The 22,932-nt window shown below is 37.6% G+C and overlaps 1 long non-coding RNA gene and 2 pseudogenes across 1 annotated transcript; 2 read left to right on the forward strand and 1 right to left on the reverse strand.

Annotated features, from left to right (window-relative positions):
- The first annotated feature begins 4,318 nt into the window (after nucleotides 1-4,318).
- LOC148926497 (uncharacterized) lies at nucleotides 4,319-7,996 on the forward strand. The gene is made up of 3 exons (XR_016130327.1): nucleotides 4,319-4,843; nucleotides 7,331-7,684; nucleotides 7,772-7,996. It is a non-coding gene; the product is annotated as an uncharacterized LOC148926497 (long non-coding RNA).
- On the forward strand, nucleotides 5,571-7,304 carry LOC148926498 (uncharacterized; annotated as a pseudogene).
- Nucleotides 7,997-12,442: 4,446 nt separating the features above from the next.
- On the reverse strand, nucleotides 12,443-14,740 carry LOC125187604 (L-type lectin-domain containing receptor kinase S.1 pseudogene; annotated as a pseudogene).
- Nucleotides 14,741-22,932: the final 8,192 nt, after the last annotated feature.

Raw genomic sequence — 22,932 nt, forward strand, 5'->3', positions numbered from 1 at the left:
CGGTGGAGCGTTTGAGAAACTGCCCAACCGAAGGTCCGGTGGAGTGTTTGAGAGATTGCCCAACCGAAGGAAAAGTTCAAAGCAATGGAAATTTCAGTGAAGAAGGTAGAGGTAGAAGAAACGACAGATTGATTGTCTTACTTGCTTTTGGTGGTTTTCTTTTTGCACTTTTTGCCTTTCTGATTACTTAGATAAAGTAATCAGTATGTTGTGTTGTAATGTAATCAAATAAATTTTAGTATATTGCATTGTTGACTATTGTGTGAATGTTATGGATAAGTTTAATTTGTCATCAATTACCCACCTCTAATCTCAACAACACACAGAATGAGCACTGAAACCTAACAAAAGAGAACATCATTTTGCATACCCAAGATATTAAAATCACAAAGATAGGTGCCCAAATTTTGTGGAAATGGAGTCCGACGGTGGATTAGGTTCTTCCATCACTTCCGGCGAATTAGGTTCTTCTTCCATCTGCTTACACTTTGTACATGAACTAATATTAAATCATTTCAAACTTTGTCCAAAAATCCACTCAAATCAAAATGCATATGAAAAGGCTGGCAGCTGTAGACAAAGAAAGATATTGTGTGGATGAATTAGCCCTTCACCCATTCGGGGGTTATAATGTCCAGAAAAAGTGACGAAAAGTGTAAAAAACCTTCAAACGTGCATAACTACAAGTCCGGGTATCGCTGGTGATATTAATTTTGTTTAGACACCGCAAAAGTGAGAGCATACAAGTCTAGAGCCCAATTAGGTAGTTCACTCTAAATAATATACCCTTCTCTATTCATCTGGCGGAATTGAGATTTTGCGATTGAATGGAAGCAAAAAGAAACTCGATTTATTCATCTATACAATATATAAAAGGGGAGTTTTTGGGTATTTAGAAAAATATGGGGAGTTTTGGGGAGTATTTAAGAAAATGCCCTTTTAAAATAGATATTATTATTTAAATATAAACATGAATATTGAAGACAACGTGTTTTGAGTTTAGAGTCCATTATTTAATATTGCACGTTTCTCATCAATTAGTTATTGCATATTGTCCGTTTTACTGCTTGGAATTAAGTTTTTGGTTCATTGTGGAGATTCAATAGCAAGGCGAACAAACCTCAGATGCGCAGCTATGATCGCCGATGAGGTATCGATTATTTGTTATTTTCTTGATCTGTTCGATTTATTTTTTAAGTTATCTGAAATTGTTTCATGAATACCGATTTGCTTTAGTTTAGCAAATTCCAAATATAAGAGATGGAATCCAACCTTCTAACGAATTTCCATTAGCATAGCATCTTACTTAAGTAAATTGGTAAGACCGAAGCTTCAATTTGCTCATGTTTATTAAATTTGCCTTCGTTTATAGCATTAAATAAATTTACAAGATTATCATTTAATTTAAAAAATTATATTAAATTAAATATATCATTAATTTGTGATTAAGTAAAGTGAGTGGGAGATTTCGCTATGTCATATGTGATTAAGTAGAGTGAGTGAAAAGTTTTAATTAATAGATAATAAAACATAAATTATGCTTTGACACAAATCATTGGCCATATCAATATGATGAAGCATGGTAATACCTTGGAGGCAACAGAAGCAACGAGAAAAGGACCTGCTCGATCCAACGAGCAGCCTGCTGTATATCATATCTCTGGTAAGAGGAATCCATTGTGTTTAATTCTTCATTATGATAGATTTTTATCTTCCTACTCCAAGATTTAATGTTTAAACATTATATTATGCGATTTGTTTCAAATTTATTATGCTTCATTGTTGATTTATATAGATTTTTATTCTCATATAACTAAAATTTTTACTCATATTATTATAGATTCTAATTTTATTTAATTAATTTAAAATTAAAAATTAATATTTTAAAAATATACTAATCTGTGCACAGTAACCTTAATACTAGTTTTTATTAACCGCCCACTATGAAATTCGTTGTACACAATGCAAATGATAAGTCCAAACTTGATTTTGGCTGCTCTTTTAAATAGTCACCACTCGTGTCTGTTTCTTCATGGTTTATTACTCAAAGATGGTCCTAAATTATGGAATAATCAATCCAAGTAATTAATTATTCATAAAACGAGCTCTTTTTGTAGTAATAGTTCACATAGTATTTGTTTATACGTAACAAAAGTTGCAAGTTTCTTTTATTACAAAGAAGGAGACCACTTGTTTCACATGTAACAAAAGCTTTGAACTTCTTTCTTCTTCGGAGGCGTCGAGGTAGGAGAGGATGGCGTCGTGGAGCTTGTCGCCGACGGAGATGGTGGCGGAGATTTCGGGGGCGGCGGAGAAGCGGAGGGACTGGGATGGAAATCGGCGCCGGGGGTTTGGGAAGAAGAAGGAGAGAGGCTGTTTAGGGAGGACGAGCGGAAGAGGTGAGCGGTGGAGAATGAGGTGGTTGATGCGGTGGCTACTGCCATTGTTGGTTGAGGAGAAGCTGTTGAGTTTTTAATTTTAAAATAATAAAAAATTATAATTAACACCTTAAGTTTGGACCAAAATCGTATTAAGAAGGTTGTCTGTTAATATTGACAGTAAAAGTTAGCGGAGGACCAAATATGATCCGAGTTGATATGTTCGGGATGCAAAAATTCAAAAGATAAAGTGTAGGACCAAAATCGTAAAATGGTCATATGTTCAGGACCAGTTTTGGCCTTTACTCTATAAAATATATATAAGTGAGACTCATATTACACTAACTTATTCTAACTCATTTTTTTATATATTTCTCAACACCTGTACCATGACTAAATATGATTTTTATTGCGGAATAGAGTTCCGATGGGTATTAACATTATTATTGTCGGTAAATTTTACTCCCTCCGTCCACGAATAAGAATCCCGTTTTTCCATTTTGGTCTGTCCACGAATAAGAGTCCCAGTTCATAATTACCATAAATGGTAAAGAGACCTCACATTCCACTAACTCATTCCACTCACATATCCTTTAAAACTAATATATACAAGTGGGACCCTTATTCCACTAACTTTCTTCCACCCACATTTCTTAAAACCCGTGCCATTTAAAAATGGGACTCTTAATCGTGGACGGAGGGAGTACTTAAAATAACTCATTTTGTTGAGGAATTGGGTAGAAAAAGAGGGGAGGTAGATGTAATTTATTTCGGAGAGGATCTCCTAATCCACTCCTCATACTCCACCCCTACTTCACCTCTCATAATGCAATAAAATAATATTATAATTATGACCAATTTTAACAAGCGATGGTAGATTATTTTATTGCATTGTGAGAGGTGGAGTAGGAGTGGGGTAAGAGGAGTGGATTAGGAGTGGGGTAGGAGGAGTGGATTATTTTTATATAGATGGATAAGTCAAGTATGTGTACTAAAAGACATTTTTCATATTTATTCTAGAATATTGTATCTAATAAAATCCTGTATTCTCGTCCAAAATATGCAATATGTATGATATATAAGTGTGTTGAACGGAGGATCGAAGATAATATGATTAATAATTAACGATATATTTGTGATATTTAATGATAGCAATTTCATAACTCTAAAAGCCCAAGCGTCGGACGCAGAAAATATAGTTAGAATTTCGGGGGGTTTCATAGTAAACTTCGTCCCTCCCATAATAGTTAAATCGTATTTCTTTTTAAATCGTCTTACGATAGTTGAATTATTTCTTATTTAGATAAAAACTTTATTCTTTCTCCGCTTAATCTCTAAGCAATCTTATTTTAATTTCCGTGCAATAAAATGCTCCAACTAAGACGAAATTTAAGCAAAATTTTTATTTTTTCTCAATTTTATTTTTCATATTTTCATTATCAATTTCACATAATAAAACCAAAAAACTATTAAAAAACTAAATTTTGAATAATTAAATTAAATTAAATTAAATAAATGAGAAAAACTGAACTTATAAATTAAAGCTACAAAGTTATGAAATTCTCGTGAATTACGTGGGAAATTGTAATAATATATTATAGATAAATTTTTTAAAAAAAAACTAAATAATTAATCATTTATTAAAAAGTAATCATTGATTGATTAATCATTTATTAAAAAGTAATCTACATTTGGAATTAATATACACTTCCTAAACAAAAATGAAAGTAATATCCTTTGTATTCAAGTGCGCTTGAATCCCATCATAATAAATATATTCGACTTTAATAAGGGAACGGCCATTTTTACCCCTTTTCCTCTGTAATTTTTTTTAGTAGATTCCTATCAACCAATTTTCAATTTTCAATTTTCAGAGATTTAGTCTTCAACCACGTTGATTTTGGAAGATGAATCAGATCCTTAGCTTTCTGTGTCCGCCAATTCCATCTTTCATGATTGAGGATTGGAAAATCAACTGATAAAATTTGTACATCATTCCAATTTAGTGTTACTGTTGTCTTCAAAAGCTGCATCGCTGCACTCCCCATCTCGTGTCCTTGTTGGATTTTTCCAAAATTTGATGCACAACACCAAATGCAAAAGGCGATGAAGATGGAGGATTCAATATATATCTGCCGTTCATACTATTCCAGTATTTTTGTACAATTTATAGTTTTATTTCTTAATTTTTGCAAGATCACTCACTTGGAGATATGCTCAAGCTCTAAATCAAGTATGGAAGCAGCTGAGCGGATGGACAAGATCCGCGGTATTTATAAGTCGAATGATCTTGTCCATGCACTCGGCAGCTTCCATAATTGGTTAAGTTCGTTAATCTTGTTATTGAATGAAAACTCAACCAAATTTGAAGAAATTGGAGGCATGGAAGCAAATGAAGTGAGCTGGCGATCGTCCCAGGTGTGGTGCTCCAGATTTGAAAAGCAGTGACACTCCAGTTATTCTCGGTGAGGTGTTTTAGATGCAGCAAAATGTGAATTGGTTGTTTTCATCTATACCATATTTATTGTTTCATTCATCTATCTATAGTTCCTGCACCAGACACTCATTCATTATAATTTAACAAGTATCTTGGGTATCAATGGGTATATGTTCTTTTTTGTATCTAAAGCATTAGAATGCCTTATTCTTGTTCTGCTGGAAGTTTGTATTAGGGCATCCACAGCGGCAAAAAAAAATGTCCCAATCTCGTCTCGGAGGGACGAGACGCCAGCGAGACGGCGTTGTGGGCGTCGTCTCGTCCCCATCTCGTCGCCAACCCGTCCCGCGTCCCGTCGCGGCGAGGCACCCCGCGAGACGTCTCGCCACGCGCTTGTGCGACGTGGCGAGCTCCAGTTCGTGCGTGACGCCCACTCGCCGTCCCGCGAGTGGGCGTCGTTTATATCCGTTAAAATTGATTTTTTTTTATTTTTTTTTAAATCAGAAAAAATTCAAAAAAATAAAAAAATATATATAAAAAAAATTTCAAAAATTATACTAGCCGTTTATAGCCGTTTATAGCCGTTTTTTACAAATTTTTAATTTTTTTAAAATTTTTTTTAAGCCCCAAATCACTTCTATAAATACCAAATCATTCCCACAAATTATCCACCATAAAAAAACTCTCTATTCTCACTCAAACACACTACATTCTTCATCTCAAAATATTTTTCTTCTCCCAAATTTAATCAATTCATGGATCCATTTGAGCTAATGCGTCAACTAATGGAACAATCGCTAGAAGAAGATCGATGTAGGGAGGAGGAGGAAGCCGCGGCGCGTCAAAAGCGAACCCGGAAATACATCCATCGTGACAGGGAGCAAGCCGCCGCAAGGTTGGTACGCGATTACTTCTCTAACAACCCGAGATGGGATGATACCTACTTCCGTCGCCGTTTCCGTATGTCACGCCCGCTATTTTTGCATATCGCAAATACATTGGCGGCCCGGGAAGAGTACTTCCAAGAAGGTTTCGACGCTACTGGCCGTCCCAGTCACACGACGCTCCAGAAATGTACTGCAGCAATCCGTCAGCTTGCTACTGGACAAACGGCGGATTTGTTCGACGAATACCTACACGTCGGAGAAACCACTGGGAGACTTTGTTTGATGAATTTCTGCAAAGGCGTCCAGGCAGCCTTCACCGACGAATTTCTGAAGAAGCCAAACACCGCGGATTGTCAGTTTCTGCTCCAACTTCACGAACAAGCACACGGGTTTCCCAGGATGCTCGGGAGCGTCGATTGCATGCATTGGTAATGGAAGAATTGCCCAACGGCGTTGAGAGGGTCATACACGAGCGGCCACAAAGGCACCCACCCCACCGTTATACTCGAGGCCGTCGCCGACTACCGGCTATGCATTTGGCATGCGTATTTCGGGGTCCCCGGCTCGAACAACGACATCAACGTGCTCAACCACTCCGACCTCTTCACCGAAGTTCTGAATGGTAAAGCGCCGGCCATCAACTTCGTCGCTAACAACCGCCAGTATAAAATGGGGTACTATCTTGCCGACGGCATCTATCCGAAGTGGCCAACCTTCGTGAAGACGTTCAACAGGCCTGCGAACGAAAAACAAGCTCTTTTTGCGCAGAAGCAAGAGGCTGCTCGCAAGGATGTGGAGAGAGCGTTCGGGGTTCTCCAAGCTCGATGGAACATTATCAAAGCCCCGGCTCGTACGTGGTTTATAGATAATATGGTCGACATCATGTATACGTGCATAATCTTGCACAACATGATTGTTGCCGACGAAGGACCTCAGGCGGGAAATTGGTTCGACCCTGAGACCGCGGGAAGCTCTACCGCAAGTAGTCCGCCTCGCAGTGGATTGCATCCCTCTTTGGAAGAGCGGATGTGTATTCGGGCTAGGACACGTGATTCTACCGCCCACGGCCAACTCCAGGAGGATCTAATGGAGCACATTTGGGCAAAATTTGGCAACGAGTAGACGCAAATGATCTTCATTAGACAACTCTTTGCCTCCATTTTTTTTTAATGGTGTGTGTTTTTATTTTTTTAGGATTTTAATTATGTGTGTTTTTATTTTTTTAGGTTTTTAATTATGTATTTTTTTTATTTTTAGGATTTTAAATTGTAATTTTATTTTATTTAATGAAGTGTGTTTTTTATTAATTGGTTTGTTGAAAATAAAAATGAAAAATGAAATTGAATGAATAGTTAAGAGATGAGATGGTTAAGAGATGGATTGATGTGGGTGCTATCTCTTAGTTAAGAGATGGAGTGAAAAGTACAGTGGGGCCCATGAATAGTGAAGAGATGAGACGGTTAAGAGACGGATAAGAGACACCGCTGTGGATGCTCTTATGCCCTCTGGATGTGTTAAATATTTAAGTAGTACTTATACCTCTGCGGATTTTAACAATGTATGTTAACTTCACCAGCTTCAACTTTGATCTTTTTCCCATAATTTGATGTGCACTATCTGTTATGCAGATCCGTCATTATTTCCAGATATCTTTGTTGTTGACAGCAATGATCGTGTTGTTGAATTGCACAGACACGTCACTCAACTTCTCTATTCTTGAGACGCTTTTGGATGAACGTTTTGTTTCAGGACGAGTTGAGGGATGCTGTCCAAGCAGGATCTTCCAAATGCAATGAATGCTGCAGAAATAACTGACAGACTCTATAGTCTCTTATCATATATCATGATTACCTTCCCCTCCAAGCTACGCATCTTGAATCTCATGTAACTCATACATCTGTCTACTTCTCAAATGCAGCTACATCCAGACTACATGTGCAACTTCTGGGTTGGACTGGCTGTCGAACAACATTGCCAACAAGGTAAGATTGCATCTTACAATGATATCCTAGTGTATAATTTCGTGCCACCCGGTCTTGTAATCATCTTCTCGTCGCATTTCTTTTCAGAGTTAAGCGACCTTGCACTATGGCCACTTGGATCATATCCAGTCGAGAACGTCGACCTTTCTATGTAGTTATCCATACTGCAAGATAGATAGATGAATTGGTTCTTTTCATCTATACTGCCAAAATGTTTTGAACATCATGATGTAGTTTATGAACAAAATCAGAACATGTAACAATTGGTTTGGATGTGAATTTATAGTATAAGTTATATATGGAGGAAGTCAATCATCGTGTAAGTCATCTCAAATCTGCATATTGATTTATAACCATAAGCGGTAAGCCTAAGCCTTAATAAATGTATGTTTATATTTGTGACATGTGGGTTGATGAGCCTGAAGCTGAACATGTATCTCAAATCATTAAATCTCAATCATTTGTAGTCAAGGAAGCTTCAATTCATCACTGCAACCTTAGGAGAGTAATGCACAATGTATAATTAATTAAGTATGGTTTCTATTTCGCAATTTATTTTGGGTGTTTTTATAAATTATGGAGTAAATTGAGATTTTTAAATTGAATGGAAGCAAAAAGAAACTCGATTTATTTATTTTTATTAACCGCCCCATTGTGAAATTCGTTGTACACAGAATATATAATACAAATTATAAGTCCAACTTGATTTTTGCTTCTTCTTTAGATAGTCACCATTCATGTCTGTTTCTTCATGGCTCATTACTAAAAGAGTAAAAGATGATCCTAAATTACGGAAAATAAATCCAAGTGATTTATAATTCATAGAAAATAAGCTCTTTTTTTGTAGTTATAGTTCATGTATATTTGTTTATTCGAAACTTTATCCTATTAATTACAATCAATTTCGTAACAAAAGTTGCACCCTTTTTTATTTTTTTACACCAAAATTGCACCTTTTTTAGCAAAAGTTGACCACTTGATGCATACTCCATATTTTATGTTAAATAATTCTTTCATAATAGTACTAATAGTTAAGTGAAAATAAAGAAACGCGCAGCTTTGCAATTCACATCTTCATCCGCCTCCATCGACTGCTAATCGCCTCCGGCCACCGTCGTTATATCTCACTGGTAAACAATGGACATCGAATTTTACTCTCAATTTTTTTCTGTTTAAAATCATAGTATTTACTCTCAAAATTTTCTTTACTATATTCAAATTCAGAAACTAAATGGAGCGGTAATTGAGGATAATTTGAGCTATATGTTTATGGTATCTATTATGTTTAAATAGGATTTAACAAGTTTTTTATTTTCTTTTCTTTGAAGAATATCTATGGCAATATTAATAAGTGTTTAATTATTTTCTCTTTTTTTGAAGATTGCGGGTGCACAATATAATATTTAGGTAAGTTTTAGTTTTTATTTATTATCTACATGTCAATATTGTATTAGTACATTTTAATGGAAATTTGAGACATTTTTTTTGGGCACATGAGTTAAGAAAAATGAGATTTTGTTAGTAAAGCGGATAATAAAATAAATAAAATAAGAAATGAAAAATTCTGAATTTGAATTATAATATTGTATTCGTACAAAAAGTATGCATTCATCACAAATCTTCGCCATGGAACATGTCCAATTTGTTAGTTTTATAAATTTTTTTATATATATAGAGGATTGTGATCATTTATATTGCCTCAATACTTAAAATAAAATTCTTATATTGAAAAATCGATCATGAACTAATCATATAATAGTAGTTTAAAATTCTTTGGTTCGCAAACGAAATACGAACGTGGTGTAATCCAAAAAAAAAAAACAAGGCTTTTTAGCTATATTAATTTCAAGCTCTTAGACATAGACACATAGTAACATAGGAGTGACTAACCCTCCCTTAAATTCTTTAAGTTGATTGGACTTTTGTCCTGAATTACAATTAATCTTCTTTTACAATGATAGTACTTTAATTTGTTAACAACAATGACGTGAAAGTAATCAATATATTGTTGGTGATGATCAGGTCATTCTTTGAACTTATTTTGTTGTTTTTAATAAAATCGAAAAATTAAGAGTATGTTAAAAATACACCACCGCCCAAATTCTGGACAGAATTATTCTGCAAATGCTAAAAATCAGTGATTTCGAAAGTGAAAGACTTGATAAAATAAAATTCATATTATAATCAACGTATAGACACAACTTAACTAGGAAAATCAAATACTTGGAAACACTAAATTACTGACTGTATCACTAAACCACAAATCAATTAACTATGAAAACTAATTAACAGACTTTAAAATTAGTAAAACCAAAGCAAGCAGGTCACAGTCTTTAAACTGGTCGACGAATGATTGGCATGGGCTGTTGTGTAACACTTTGGCAGATTAAATACCAAAGATGATGATTAAGTGAGTCAACACAAATGTGTGGGTTGAAGAGAAAAAAAACACTACAAGTAACATGTTAAGAACGTATATATAACACTCACAGGGAAAAAAATAGAGTGATGCTAAATAGCCATAATGTGGCCAGCCACACACTTCAAATATTAATAAAAAATCAGTGTAATTAATGCTAATTCAACATAATTACTTCTACCTCAAAAACAACAAACATGTTAAGACAATTGTACCCTTTTACTTGAAATGTAGGAATACTTTGATAATATGGAGTATATGAAATACGATGAGGTTTTATTTAAAATTGAATAAGATATAATAATCAGGTAATTTGATAATATATATGTATATACGTTTAGTTGCATACTTTAAATATTTTTAATTATTATAGTTCATAAATTCATCGGATTTATTTTCTTTTATTATTAATTTATTTTTAGTAACCATTTTAGTAAGATATAATAAGATGATATTATGTTTTTTTTTTAAAATAAAAAATGATGTGGTAATTATACAGTTTATTACTCCAAGTTAATTCAAATTATTATGAGATTATAATTTTTTAGAATAAAATAATTAAAATAGAATATAACCTTAAATTATACTACTACATAAAATATAGAGTTAAGTATTTGTTTTGACAAATTAAAGTTACTTATTAATTTGCTAAGTAATTCAATCATCATCCTCGGCTAGCAGCTCATTGTGAATATAGGTGACTAATTTAAACTATCATCATTGTCATTATTATTTATGATAGGGGCGGAGCCAAGAATTTAGTTCAACAAGGACAAAAATAAATATATATAAAAAAGAAACTTAAAATTTAAAATGAGGCATTTATAAAGAATTTTTTTTTTTAAATTACATAACAAATTAGTATACATAAAATAAATTGAGGTGGGCAATTGCCCCCTACACACATCGAGTAGATCTGCCCCTGATTTATGAAAGTAATGTAAAAGTACTAAGCTTATGTAACTAATACTGTAGTATATGTCATTAGTAATAGTAACTAATAATATTTAGTTATGTGGAGTATAAAACAATAATAGCTCTTAATATTATATAGCACGTATCGATAATATTAAAATATAATGTGATAATATATAGTATCACAATTTATAAATTATTATTGACTTCAACTTTAGTATTGTATAATAATATACATTTTTTTTTTAAAAATAAAATTTTAATCATAAATTAAAAAATCAGTGTAAAATAATTCACAAAGAATAAATCTAAAAAAGAAATGTTACAATCGGATTAGAGAAGTTAAATTATAAAAAAAACAACAATTAAATAGAGAGGGTAATAGTGTAAAGTTATTAGGGCATTAAATGAGATATTTAAATCATTAATATCTACGACATCTAAATTTACTAAAGTGCCATTTTATGGCCAGCCATAATGTGGCCGCATAGCATTACCCAAAAAAATATACTCTCTCCGTCCCCCAAATATTGTCCCACTTTAATCCGACACGGATTTTAAAAAATATAATGAAAGTGAGGGTTTAGTGGAATTGAAAATATTAGTGGAATATGGATCCTACTTTTATTTATTAATTTTATAATAAAATGTGAGTATGAATGAGTTAATGAAATATGGTTCCACTATCAAAAAAGTGAAATGAGATAAATTTTGTGGGACGTATAGAAATAAAAAAATGGTACAAATTTTCAGGGACGGATGAAGTAGCACGTTTGGAAAATTTTCGTTTGCTTCTTTTCATAATTTTATTTCTCTTATATACCTTCTCTATTATTATGAGGCTGATCAAATTATATTTAAAATCAAGTTTATTAAATTTATCCCTCCGTTCGAAGTTAAATGGAAAATGAATAAATAAATTCAACTTTTGATTATTCCTTTGTTTATGACTTCTCCTCAAGTTATGTGGAGATCGGATTTTGTAATTGAAAATGAAGCCCCCATTTTCTGAGTGGCGCGTCTAAATTGATGATTACTGACTAATTATAAGACTGAATAAAATAAGATAAAAAAAAAAGGTAGAATAAGGGAAATAAGAAAAGAGAAAACACATAGCCTTCAATGCTTCAACTCCAAATTACATGAATCTCACTTTCTCTTCTTTTAATAGTCACCACTCATGTCTGTTTCTTCATGGCTTACTACTCATAGATGGTCCTAAATTATGGAATAATCAATCCAAGTAATTAATTATTCATAGTAAAATTAGCTCATTTTGTAGTTATAGTTCACATAGTACTCCGTATTTGTTTATTCTAACCGTTATGCGTAACAAACGTTGCAAGTTTTTTTTTTACAAACATGTAAAAAAAGCTTTGAACTTCTTTCTTCTCTCTTCACATGTAGCACTAAGACTCTCAACAAGAAAGAACTTAGACATTGCAGTTGCAACGTGTATCATAGTTCATAAGGAAATGTTACAAAGCACTTTGTACATGAATGGAAAATTTCCTAAGTATATGACACAACAACAATATCAAGAACCTTATACATTCAATTTACACAATAAAACAATATATTTACACATATCAAATACACAAACACCTTTTATTGAGGCAATAACACCTTTTCTTGCTCATTTGCATCTTCATCTTCATCTTCATCTCTATCGATCATGCTATGCTTCGGAGTCAATCCAAATAGCATATCCCTCGGTTCCATCTCCGTGCGCTCCCCCAACAACACGGCCGTCACCTCCTTCATAGTAGGCCTCCGTCCCGGATCAGGGTGGCAACACGACAGCCCAAGCTTCAACACGGCCTCCATCTCCCCCGCCCCGTACTCCCCCTCAATCCTCGCGTCCGCCACCTCCAATATCCTCCCCTCCAAGTACCTCCGCCTCACCCAGTCTATCAACAACTCGTCCTCGTCCCCATCCCCCACGCCCGTCTCAATAGGCCTCCGCCCACACGCCACCTCCAGCACCACGACCCCAAAGCTATAAACATCGCTGGCCGCAGTCGGGGACGCCAGCGTCGCCACCTCAGGCGCCAAGTACCCCAGCGTCCCCACCACCTGGGTCGTGCTAGGCACCTGCCCGTGCGTGTACAGCTTCGCCAGCCCAAAATCGCCCACCCTCCCGCGCAGGTCCCCGTCCAGCAGCACGTTGCTCGACTTGATGTCCCTGTGGACCACCACCTGGTCCCACCCGTGGTGAAGGTAGCTCAACCCCTCCGCCACGTCAGCAAGAACCAACCTCCTCCCCTCCCAACCCAACAACCTCCTCGGATTGTGAAAAATCCAATTGTTGAGGCTCCCATTAGGCATGAAGTCATAAACAAGCATGAGCTCATTCTTCTTCCTGCACCACCCTTTCAACTGCACTAGATTCTTGTGCTGCAGCCGCCCGATGCTCGAGATCTCGGCCATGAACTCTCGCAACCCCTGCTTCGAGTCATGGCTCACGCACTTGACCGCCATGTCCGCGTCATTGCCAGCCAATGTAGCCCGATAAACCCTCCCAAAGCCACCCGACCCGAGCAATTGTTCGCTCGAGAAGCCCTTCGTAGCCACGGTGAGCTCCTCGTAAGAGTATTTATGAGGCCAATACTCCATCTCCCAATCCTCAATGTCGTCATCCTCTTCATTAACGCTTACATTCTTTCTCCACCAAATCCAAGAAACAAGTAATGCCACCGCCACCACCGCCCCCACCGCGATCCCGGCAACCGCCCCTTCCGATAGCGAAGAGCCACCCGAATTCCCGGGGTGGAAAATTGGCAAAACGGTGGTGTTTATATCCTTAGCGATTCCTTCATCGCTGAAACTCCAAGCTAAGAGTCTCTGCACCTCAACCCACTCTGTTTTCGAGGCTGAAAACCCGACGAACATCTCCGCCGCGATGTAGTCCGCCACCGCCGGATTCTTGTAGCTGAGCAAAACCGTCGCCGGGCGGGGAACTCCGGCCGGCGCGATCGTGACGTTGATTTCGTTTCGCGGGCCGTCGAATTCGATCCAGGCGTGGACATTCTGCCCGCTCCTCATGTCAATTTCCACAAATTGGGAGCTGGAATCGTAATAGCCAGCTAGCTCCGTCGCCTCTGATAAAACGCTGTTCAGATCGATGCCGACGTGATTCCCGTTGACCTCGTTGAATTCGGTGTTCCTCCCGGTGTCGAATTCGACGGCGAGGAGGGGGGCGACGGTGCGGGGGGGAGAGGAGAAGACGCCGAAGTACTGGCCGGTGACGACGCGCGGCGGCGTGGTGGTGTTGGAGAGGACGAAGGCGAGGCCGAAGCCGGGGCTGTCGGGGATTTGGGGGAGAATCGAGAATACGAATTGGGTGGAGAACGACGTCGTTGTGGAGTTGGCGGGAAAATTGGGGGGTTTTCGGAAGGGGATTGGGAAGGGGAGGAAGGCGCGGGCGTTGGAGAGATCTTCGGAGTCGTTGGTGAAGCGGATGACGGGGGGGTCGATGCGGGCGTGGTCGACGAAGGTGAAGTTGGCGGCGGCGGAGGCGGGGAAGGAGTTGAAGATGAAGTCGAGGGCGGTGGATGGAGCTGCGGAGTAGAGGAGGAGGAGGAGAAGCGGTGTTGGTGGAATTGGGGACATTGTTGGGGATTTCGGCGAGTGTTGGTGTTGGATTTGTGGAATTTTAGGGAATTTTGGAGCTCCGACATGATGATGATATGATGATGATGATGATAATGATGATGATGGTTGCTGTTCTCGGACAGGAAGTTTGAATTTTGACGTGATGGAGAACGCGGACTTTTCACTTTGATTTTGCCGCAAAAAGAGTGGACTTTTTTTAGATCTTCGAGTTTTTTTAATTTTTAAATATACATAAAATTTAGCATTTGTTTTATTATTTTCTTAAAAATAATTGTTTTTTTTTCAAATTGAAGCTCAAATATTCGGCGGAAATGTTAGGGTGACAAAAATAACATTGTTTTAAAGAGAATAAGTATTTACTAGTATTTTAGTATGTAAACAGTATTAGAGTGATGAGTTTTCTTTAACATGTAAACATAATTAGTCGAGCACTTTGTTTCACAATATAAATTACTTTTTTGTATGTTTAATTAATTTAGTGATTTACTAGTCAAACCCTGGTTATCGGTTTTACGGTTTTAATGACGATTGCGAAATTTATATCTTTGACTCAATGGGAAAATATTAGAGTAATATTTAGATAAATTCTAGTGGTTGTATGTTAACGGAAGTCGCATTATTCTAATGCATGCCTTTATTATTAGACTTTATCAACCTTTAACTATTTAGTTTTTGGGAATAACGTTCAAACCATTTTATATGGCCCTTGAGATTTTATCAACCCTTTGTAATTGCAGGGAATTGGTGGTGTCCCTTCACAGGGGAAGTCATGCATAAATAAATAAATCAATCATGCATACAGATCTATTTGACTGATTATAAGATCAATTAATCACATGTTAAACAGAAAATTACATGTTAGAACACATATAATTTACAAACAAGGAATAAGAACCCTAATTCATGAATTCCTACGGTTTAGGATTACCGATCTGATTCTCCAAAGAATCGACGATTGCTTGCTCCATCTCCACGTGAAGATCTTCGTACTCAACCACGAATCTTCTAATATGTATCCTGAACTCAGATTATGACCTTTGGGTGGGCAAAGTTCATCAGAATCAAAAGGACTTGACTAGAGAAGAAGACAAAAATTCAGTTATGGAGAGAACTGAAAAATGGCGTTCAATCTCAGAGAGAGGAACGAAATTTTATTAAGAATTATTATTTGTCTTCTGTCTAAATCTCCTTTATATAGAGTTATAATGGGCCAGATTAAGGATCCATAGAGGTTGGACTTGGGTCAAACCTGTTGGACTTTTACTAATTAAATTGGGGCTAATATTATTTAATTGGACTAAGTATGCATTAATGAGGTTTAAATTTTGAAGAGGAAATCTACTAAGCTAAGGTCAAACATGTGTTTAGTACCACCAGCTTGATCTCAAAATCATGTTCAATCTCGACTTGTTTACTAGGAACAGAGGTAGGAACGAGTTTTTTTCGAGCCCAAACTCGAATGGCCACGAATACTCAGTTCATTCGGAACCTGACTATCTAAGTCATTACAGCGAGAACCACCATTTAAAATGTTTATCTTCCGTACCAAGCATTAATATATTATTTTAACATTAAACCACAAATTCTCGAATGGCCACAAATACTCAATTCATTTGGAACCTGACTATCTAAATCATTACAGCGAGAATCGCCATTTAAAATGTCTATATTCCGTACTAAGCACTAATATATTATTTTGACATTAAACCACAAATTCAAAGTGCTAAATAGCCAACCAATCACATTTTCATTTTCCTAAGGTTTGACTCTGAAAAATTAAATCATATAGTATACCACACTAATCTTTTGCAAACTACATTGGATATGCTGAAAAATGAAAAATGAAATTAGAGTTAAGTGTATTTGAAATAATGAAATGTCATAAAACGGTAAGCCCAAACTAAAAGCTGAAAAGGCCGAAGTTCCAGCCCAAATTGATCCAATTATGATGATGTTGTTAATATGTCATGGTTTTGGAAAAGAAGGAAATTGTGATTTGCCATAATTTGATTTAGTCGCTAGTGATTTCATAAAACATTAAATTCACTTTAAAATATAATTTTTCATATCACCATTATATCCTGCATGAAGTCAAATCATTACCTTTTAAAATAAATAAAAATAAATAATATTGTAAAATTTGGTGACCCATTTCGATAGTGTATTTATGTGGGTGTTTAATTAAGTTAAGTAAAAAGTAAATAAATTAAAAGATAAAATTATATCATTTTTGAGTGAGATATCCAAAAATTCATACTACTATTAGTTTGAAAATTTTATTAAAGTTTGCAAACATACCATAGCGAAATGTTGGAAAATATTGGACTAACTAGGCCTGCTTATTCGGCCGGTTCCGGTTCTACCCGATCCGATTGACCGGGTACCCGGTTGCAAAATCTCATGAATCTCGGAACCGGAATCGGATCCGGAACCGTCCGATTCCGGTTTGGAACCGACCGGGTAAGAACCGGCCGGTACCGGTTTCGAACCGGAACCGATTTGTAGTTTTAATTTTAATTTAAGTATACTAATTAACTAAAAGTTGTTTATTATTTACCTAATTTTAATCTGACACCAAACTAGATTTAACTTATATATAACAACAATTACATTATCTCCACTTAGTATCAAGAAATATGATTCTCACGTTAGCCCACGAGTTGTCTGTGATGTCAAACAAGAATTACGGTATATTCTTTCGCATGTTTCCTCAATTGGTAACCTCCACCTTGACTCCTCTAAGAGCTTTCATGATCTGTTAAAATTATTTTTGTTTAAAGAACTCAAAGTATAATGGTAAATAATGATCCAAACACATAAATTGGAAAATTATATTGTCAAACCAAGAGTAGCATTTATTTTAAGCAATATCAAAGTAGCAAAAGGAATACATTCAGTAATACTAAAGAATCAAAACCAACCTTGATAATAATAAATGAATTATTGTTAATTACTACTCCCTCCGTCCCGCTTTAGGAGTCCCGGTTGATCAATTTTGGACGTCCCGCTTTAAAAGTCCCGGTTGAGATACATTAATAAAAAATACTTACAAAGTGTTAAAAGTGGGTCCCAACATCCACTACAATTAATAAAAAAGTGTTAAAAGTGGATCCCAACATCCACTAAAACATTTATTTATTGGACACCCAATTAAAAGTGGATCCCAACATCCACTACAATATTTATTTGTTACACACTTAAACACTTTCTTAAAACATGTGCCCGACTCAACCGGGACTCCTAAAGTGGGACGGAGGGAGTACTGTACTTCAATTTTAGTAAAAAAATAAATAAATTAAATTTAATATATATTATTCGGTTCCGAGTAGAACCGGAACCGAAATTTATGAAAACATTAGAACCGGTACCGGAACTGGAACCGGATTCTTCGGTTCCAGTTCTTCAATTACCCGATCGGTTCCGGTTCCGATTCCGGGTACCCAAGAACCCGAGAACCGGTTAAGCAGGCCTAGGACTAACTATCAATCATGATTAATTCATTTCAATTTGTAAAATTTGTAGGGAACAGCACACAAGAATCTTTACTTTATTGGAGCCACGTAAGGCTCTTTGTTCGTCTGTTTCATGATATACAATTATGATTGATAATATAGCACCTTTTTTAATGAAAAAAAATACGACAAGAATCTTAATTATGTTGTGCGCATAATCATACTCAGCATAATAAAATTGGGAATAATGTCGTAAATCTGGCTCACATTCCATGTACGTGTTGCTCGAGGACCACTAAAAATATTGATTAATTTCAATTAATCTCAATTAGTGAGATTTATTCTCTCTAATTGATTCTTTGCACATGAACGCAACATTTTCCATCATAGTGAGTTTTTTTAATGGGAGGAAATCAATCTCTGTTAGTGGTTTTGTTGGTCGAATCAATTATAGTTTAATACTCCATTTAATTTATTAAATCCATAAATAAATAGCAATAAAAAAATTTTATGAGTTGCAGTTACAAAATCATGCAAATCATAAGTATATGATTACTAGTAGTTTAGTAGCATAATTAATTCACCAAACAACATAATTTTCCAATGATTATTATATATACTTCCATCAGCGGCATATGGTAGTCATCTCTCCTAAATGAGTAATTATGTTAAGAAATGTGAATATTAAATAAGACAATTAGGAGTAATTAATATTTTGGAATATTAGTCCCTAATATTATGGAACTTTCAAAAAGTTAAGTTTTTTCCACGATCTTTAAAATTGACAAATAATATCACGAACTTTACCCGAGTTTGTTATTTCTCACCAACGAAAAAATTCCAGCTATATTAAGGTCATCCACAGTGGGACGGATGATGCGACGGACGATGCAACGTCCGTCGCATCGTCCGCACTGTGGCATCGCGGACGATGGGTTAACCATCGTCCGCGGACGAAGGCGGACGATGCTCATCGTTCGTCGCATCGTCCGCCACTGTGTCATTGCGGACGATGCGACGGATGATGCGACGCGTTTTTGATTTTTAATTTAATTTTATTTAATTTTCAAAACCTATATATATTCTCACTTTTTTTACTTTTTTCACTCTCAAATTCACACTACATATTCTACACTTCAAACAAAATGAATTCCGGAGATTACCCAAGTCCGAATAGTCCGATGTTCGGTGGTGCACGATGGTCGGGTATAGAACCCGACGACTACCGGCCATTCGACACCAACGCCCAGTACGATCCCGAGTTCAGCACGGACTCGTACGGGCTGTCAGACATGGAGCCTTCTCCGAACAGTACACCCGCCGTCGCCGCCGCTGCTCCTCGCGGCTGATCCGCAGCCGACGCCGCTCCATCCGGCGCCGCCGCGTCGTGCTCCGCCACCAAGAAGAGGCGGCCCAAGGCACGAGCCCAGAAGTTACCGCAAACGGCAGTGTGTGAAGAGTTCACCCCGGGAAGGACGAACTACGCCGCAGATGAATCCTTCGTCTTGACAAGATGTTGGATTGATGTGTCAGAGGATCCGGTGTTCGCCAACAACCAGAAGGTTACGGCATATTGGGAGCGCATCGCCGAAAAATACAACGAGACCAAGCCGCCCCACGCCTACAAGCGCCATAGGGAGCAACTACGCAAGCACTGTGATCAAATAAAGAAACAGGTCAATCTGTACGACAAGTGCGAGAGGGAGCAGGCCAGCGGCGAGAGTCTGTCGGATGTGCGCGACAAAGCGGTGAGATTGTACACGTCATTGTACGGCGATTTCAAGCACTATCAGTCCTGGACGATCTTGAAGGAGAAGCAAAAGTTCGTTGGTGGTATGATTCCACAATCGATAACGGCGAAGAAGAGGGCGTCGAAGCGCACCTTCGCTGATTATACAAGCAGCGAGAGCGGCGCATCTTCAATGGACCTCAACAATTTGGTGTTCGAGGATAAGAGTTCTGGCACTCCGATATCCTGGCGTCCCCCTGACATCAAGGTTGCCAAGGCCAAGGGCAAGGCGACCACATCCGTCGCAGCGCCGCCTGACCATGCCGCAAGCCCGGCCCCGAGCTCGACCCCGACCGAGACTTCGGCTGCGTCACATGCCTACACCGATTTGGTGGCCTCCTCCGACTACAGGATGTTGTTGGACACGCACAACGCCCTGATGCATGCGACCAACCCGGCTCAAATCGAAGACATCCAGCGGATGATCGATGGCCTCGGCCGCAGGTTGGGACTACTCTAGACGAGCCGGGGTTTAGTTTATATGTAGTGCACCTTTTTTTTTTCTTAATTTCTTAGTTTGTAACTTTTTTTTTTAATTTCTTATTTTGTAACTTTTCTTTTTAATTAAGTAAATGTAGGATCTGCCTTAATAATTGTGTTGTTTTTATTTATATATTTTGCTTGATATATTTGCATAAATTATATAAATACAAAATAGAAGTAAAATGCTTAGGGCGGGCTATAGTCCGCCCCATTGGGTGGAAGTGGCGGAGGATAAAATGCTGACGTGGCGGTGCATAGGGCGTCGCTTAGGGTGCGCTATAGTCCGTCCCACTGTGGATGCCCTAATGGATAGAAGATAAATTTTAGAGGGTGTATTTCAAGTAAACTATCCTCAAATATTGAAGAACTTGAATCTTTCGAAGTTGTTGTCGAGAAATTAGTAAAAAAAATATGTATCGTGATATTATTTGAGAAATAACAAACTCGAGTAAAGTTCGTGATATTATTTATCAATTTTAGAATTCGTGAAAAAAAATCAACTTTTTTTAAAATTATATGGTATTAGAAGCCAATATCCATAATTTTTTATAAATAAACTTTTCGATGGTATGTCATATTGTTGTACATAATGAAATTAAAGTTTTATAAATTCAAACAATTAATTGGAGTTGCCGTGTTGGCACACGAAGTATAAATCTCCTGCCTATTTTAGCGTGTATAAAATCGAGCAATTATTTGATGTAACTCATAATATGTTAATAATAATTTTTTAAATATTATACCAATATAGTACTATTAATACGAACTAACGAGACTGTACCTTGCAAAATGTTTACATGAATAACATAATATTTCTCATTTTAATATACTGCATAGTATTATTATATGGAAAATCAAAATGAGTTACTACTATATGAGTCCTATTTTATTATTGTTAAAATATAATTAGTTAGTGAGGAATAACGACAGACGAATGTAGGGCGGAAAGTCCCAAAATACGCCCACCTTAAAAAAAGGAAAAGGGCGGAGGCGGTTATAGTTGTGTCCAAATATGAATGGGTTTGGCGTGAACCGGCAACAGACATAGCAAACCTAACTCCACGTGTCGCTTCCATATGAGCGCGAATTTCTATGTCTTTGTAACTGACTCCACCTCTCTATTGCCACTAATCTCATCCTCAGTGGGCCATGTCAACACATGATTCTCTCTCACGCACAAACAATCTGATTTGTGGCTCGATTCGAAAGTTTCGTTTGGATTCGTTAAATAAGGTCATCCACAACCCCGTCTAAATATGGAGAGCTAAATATCACGGTTTGGTGTCATAACGAGTATCGGTGAGACGCACGCACATAACTGCTTATTGAAAGAATTTGTCGTATCATGTTAGAGCATCCGCAATGGTCGGTAGGCCAGCCATAGGCCAGCCATTCTCTCCTCTGCCACGTCAGCAACACTAAAAAAACCACCTGCCACGTCAGATTTAGGCCAGCCATAGGCCAGCCGCAATAAAAACAATTCAAAATATACTACATTTACGGAATTAAAATTACGATTAAAATACGGAATTAAATTTAGACACGTGTACGGGAAAATTCATTAATTGCATTTTAAAAAGTTACATAGATAAAAAAAAAAGTACATGCATAATAAAGAAAAAAAACTATCGTCGTGCAGTCCTCCGTGCCCACAACTCTTCAATTATATCCTTTTGGAGTTGAATATGAGCATCCACTTGGCGCATGCTGGCAAATTCCTTGAGTCGGCCGGCTTCATCGAGGGGTACCCCCTGTCGCACACTAGGGGTGGCCGTTCCGTGGCTTGGACCGGCTTCATCGTCACTGACCCAACTAGTCAGTTGTACGCCTTCGTCTTCGACGATCATGTTGTGCAGGATAATGCAGGCGTACATTATCTCGGAAACGCATCCGACATCCCACAAACGCGTTGGGCCCTTGATTGCCGCCCATCGAGACTGGAGCACACCAAATGCGCGCTCCACGTCCTTGCGCGCCGACTCCTGTCGTTGCGCAAAGTAGGCCTTCTTTTCATCACTTGTTTGTCGGATCGTCTTCACAAAGACCGGCCACCGAGGGTATATCCCATCCGCCAAGTAGTAGCCCATATCATGCCGGTTGCCGTTGGCCACGAATGAGACGGCTGGACCGACGCCCTGGCACTTCTCGTTGAAGAGGGGAGACGAGTTCAGGACGTTGAGGTCGTTGTTCGACCCGGCTACCCCAAAATACGCATGCCAGATCCACAGCCGGTAATCAGCTACGGCCTCGAGGATTATCGTGGGGTTCTTTGACTTGTAGCCGGTCGTGTAGGCCCCCTTCCAGGCAATCGGACAGTTCTTCCACTCCCAATGCATACAGTCTATGCTGCCTAACATCCCGGGGAACCCATACTTCTCCCCGTGCATCTGCATCAAATTCTGACAATCTTCGGGAGTAGGGCTTCGAAGGTACTGCTCACCGAAAATGCTGATCACGCCCCCACAGAACTCCTTCAGACATTTCAGGGCTGACGACTCACCGATGTGGAGGTACTCATCCCACATGTCTGCCGCGCCTCCGTAGGCCAACTGCCTGATTGCCGCCGTGCACTTTT

This window comes from Salvia hispanica, chromosome 5 (assembly GCF_029641045.1).
Source record: "Salvia hispanica isolate PSC_SH4W2 chromosome 5, Shi_PSC_v1, whole genome shotgun sequence".
In the NCBI taxonomy this organism is placed as follows: domain Eukaryota; kingdom Viridiplantae; phylum Streptophyta; class Magnoliopsida; order Lamiales; family Lamiaceae; genus Salvia; species Salvia hispanica.